A 4257-nucleotide genomic window follows, 5' to 3' on the forward strand; every position below is an offset into this window, starting at 1 on the left:
AGTGGACCCCAGGAAGTGACATCACATCCTTAACAGACCCCAACCGAAATGGAACCTGGTTACCAGGCACCCACATTCAGACAACAGCTCCAGAGCCAGCGCACTTGGCTGGAGACAGTTGAAGACGCAGGATGTTCTCCTCTTGTTTCCCGGTCTCCCGGGGCTTCTCCGCCAGGAAACCCTGGACTGCGAGGTTCTTCGGTGGCTGTAGGCGTCTGTGGAACCCTCCACCCAGGCGCCTGTGGCCTATTTTGAGGAGGTCACCTAAGGTAACGCTGGGTGGCCTGGAGAAGGCCAGTCTGGGACCGGCCTCCATGGGGGGCCCCCCCTGGGCAGGCCCGCTTCCCCTCATCTCCATGTCGCTGAAGGGGGACTTGAGAGGAGGTGTCCCCTCTGGGCAGGAATGGCTTGTTGAACACTTGGTGACCTGGGGGTCCTGTCATGGCCGCACCCAAGGACAGGGCTGATAAGGGGGAAAGAGGACTCCTGAGGGGCATCATCTCTGTGTCAATGGGAATAAAAGGCTGCCACTTTGTCAGCTTTTCTGCCCCTGAAGGAGGTCTGTGCAGACAGTGGTGGATGTGTGTCAGGACTGGAGATGTCTAGTGGGTCGGAGAACCAGACAGGGCTCTGAGGCTCCTGCCTGGCCTCTGGGCACTGTATTTACAGGACTCCACACACGGGACGGGACAGGGCCTGGTCCACGGAGATCCCCGCTCCACCTCCCTGCAGGAGGCGCAGGTGCCCCACGAGAGCAGCAGAACCCAGGACGCGCTCAGGGTGAGTGTGAGCTAGGAGACTCCACACCCAGGAAGCCCCGGGCCCCGCTGCTGCCCCGCTTCTCCCCTGGGCTGCCTCTTAAGAGAGCTGCTGGCAAAGGGATCTGATCCCCCGTCTACCCCATCTGCCGTCACAACCCAGGCCCTGCCTTGGCCAGACGCAAAGTCAGTGCCCACATATGAGTCCGACTCTCAGAAAGAGACTCAGACAGAACTTCAGTCTATGTGAAGTCAAGGGTACTTCTGCATTTTTCTACACGTTGTCCTGTTTCTTCTCCACCCCCACGTGTCCACATTAACCTGAAGATCCTGAGCCCTCCCACCCCAGGCTCAGCCGCTGTGTTCTCATCCCTAGAATGGGATGCCGTGACAGCAGTCACGGGGATAATGTGGTACGTGCAGGGAGGGGCCGGCACTGCGGTGCCAACACAGGGATCTGAGACACTGATGCATTTCATCACTGCCCTTCGCCCCCGGTACTGGTGATGCCGAGAACCTTGGATCTGCTCAGGGCTCCCCCGTTCCACCTCAGGCACAAGTGCTTGAGGCTTGAGGATTCGGTCTAATCTCCAGCCCCAAGGGCCTGGGGGTCCCCGGTGCTGCCTCTGATTCATGTCTCTCCTCTTTCCACCCCAGGGGGGAGCTGGACCATCAGGGAGCGGGGATGAGGCCTACAGGGCTTGGAGCCTCCAGCGACACAGGCTGGAGAAGCTGGTGGCAAAGCTGGTGCCTGCCGTTCTGGGCGGGCACCCCTCCTATTTGAATACATTTCTGGGCAATTATCGAACTTTTGCCACCGCCCAGCAGGTGCTGGACCATCTGTTCCGAAGGTGAGCACTGTGTCTTCATGGGACATTGGGGACCTGGCCACCTACCATCAGAGCCATGAGGCATTGTTCCTCTACCTCTCTGAGCCTCAGGGTCCCCCCTGCACGCTGGGGTCAAGAGAGGATCGGGCCCTAGGAGGGTAGGAACAGAGGGAGACCTTCATGGAAGGTGCTCTCCGGGGACCTGGCTCATGGAAAGGGCAGCTGGCGGGGCTGTGGTTGTGCGAATTTGTCATTGTCCTCCTGCCCAAGAGCTAGCGTCTGCCTCCTGTGTCACTGGGACTTTGGCCTCGGGTGGAACTGTTTTCCCATTTCAAAGGGGACCGGTGACGCCATTAGCTGTCCCTGTCCTGGGAGAGTGAGAACAGGGATCCCCGGGAGGGACAAGTGGGGTCCCAGGCCCACTCAGATGTGCGCCTTGGGGCCAGGTGGGCTCACTCACTCATTCCTCAAATGTATAGGAAGGGCCCCCAGGGACAGAGGCTTTTCTAGGAACAACCATCATTTAATGCATCGAGCACACATCAGCCCTGCCCTCCAGGGCTTCCATTCTCTCGGGTGTCACACTGTCACACTAGACAGCACATCCAGCTAGTGTGCTCGGGACAGTCCATGTGACGCCTTCCTGCTCTCCTCTAGATACGGATGCGTCCTCCCTGTTATGGAAGAGGACGGGGGACCCCTGCACCAGCTGAAACAGTGAGTCTCTTGGATTGAAGCGGGAAGGACTCCTTCCCCAAATAGTGTGTGAAGCTCTGGGCTCTCTGGTTGGGCAGAGGTGGGCGGAATCCTGGATCCCGCATATCCTGCGAGTCTGGCTTGAGAGCAGAAGTCCTAGGACTTCCCCTGGCAAAGAAGAGACGAGACCCAGAGAGCTGTGGATGGGACTGTGGCGCTGTGAGGGGCATCTGGGAGGTCAGAGGACAGAGTCAAAAGTGAAGAAAACCCACAAGCATCCCCTATCCATCCCATCCCTGCCCACACGCCCTTTGGGAGACACAGAACACGAGGGGTGGAGAGCATCCTGCCCACCATCTAGTGGAGCCTCAATGGTGGGGACTCAGCTGGTGCTCAGGGGACCCAGGGGGCCTCAGGGGACAGCTGAGCCCATCCTGATGATGCTGAGTGGCAGGGGCAGAAGGAGACCCAGGCAGGGTCCCTGGAGGATTCTGCAGCCAGCAGGTGCAGGAGCTAAAGTCTGAGGAGTGAGGAGGCCCGTGGGCAGCCTGGATGGCCGACACAGCCTGTCTGTTCCCTCCGGGCTCAGGCACTCATAGAGCAGCTCCCGTGTCCCTTAGAGGGCAGTGGCCAGAGCACACAGCCTGCCTGTCCTCACAGACGTGCCATCCAGTGGGGAGGGGCAGGCAGAGGGACATAGCAGGGTGACAGGTGTCCCTGAAGCGGTGGACAGGTGGTCACGCCACTGAGCCAGGGCTGTCCCTTCAGAAGGCTTGTAGCAGCCCCTCCTCTGTGTCCAAGCCCGCCTCTGCCCACACTGCCAGCTGAGATGGCACATGGAGCAGAGCCGGCCTCTGGATGGGCAGGAGCCAAAGGCAAAAAGGCCCAGGTCCCTGCAGGGCTGCCCTGGGAGCCCAACGTGGTAGGAAAGGCCAAGCCTCTGACTCTGGTGTCCCCCTGACTACCCCCAGGGCCATGGCCTCCATCCTGGGCACCTGGATGTTCCAGTACCCAGGCGATTTCCACCAGCCTCCAGAATTCCCATGCCTGAAGATGGTTGTCGCTTATGTAGAGCTCAGCATGCCTGGCTCAGACCTGGAGCAGCAGGCCCACCTCCTCCTGGCACAGCTGGAGCAACTGGAACTCCCAGAGGCAGACAGTGATGGTGAGGAGGATGCAGGGTGGGGGATCTGGTGGGTGGGGAGGGGACGGCACTGGACCCCACAGAGCAGAGCCTGGGAAGACTCCCTGGGGGTGGAATCCTGGAGTGAGATTTGATTGAGTAGCAGTGAGGGCTCCCCTGGCTTTGGGAGACACGTGGGAAAGCAGTCCTATTGATGAGAGTTTCCCTTCTTGGAGCTACAGCACCAGCCCCAGAACCCGCTGGGGAAACCCCTCTGGGTGGAGAGCCAGCTCCAGCTCTCCTGCCTGCGACAGCGCCAGAGCCAGAGCCAGAGCCAGAGCCAGAGCCAGAGCCAGAGCCAGAGCAGAGGGACGCACTGTAAGTATCAGTCCGGCTCTGCTGCCTCCCGTCGCCTTCAGGGCCGGGACGCCCACTGTTCCTGAGGTGTCTGTGATTTACAATTCCGGATTATTCTTAGAGGTGATAACATATTCCTTGCGGCCTGTCGTGTCTGTGTTTTATGGTTAATAGAAACATCAACGTGCCCTACATGTCTCTGTTTGGATAGACTGACTTCTCTGCACCAGACACACAGGGCGGGGATGTGGACAAGTGGCCCCAGCACGTTCCCACCCTCTCCCTGCAGGTCCTGTGAGGCAGCGGCCTCCTCCCTCTTGTCTGCTGTGGACCCAGGGCCCAGCTCAGGGCCTCCATCAGCACTCCCTGAGACCCCACCCTTGGTAAGTGGCCGCTCATGGCATGATCAAGACAAGGACTTAGAAGGCAACCCCAAATTTTGACCTTAGAGGATTTGTTTTCTTCCAGCAGTGAGACTGATTTTGTGTTTGTG

This window comes from Vicugna pacos, chromosome 11 (genome assembly GCF_048564905.1).
Source record: "Vicugna pacos chromosome 11, VicPac4, whole genome shotgun sequence".
NCBI lineage: Eukaryota > Metazoa > Chordata > Mammalia > Artiodactyla > Camelidae > Vicugna > Vicugna pacos.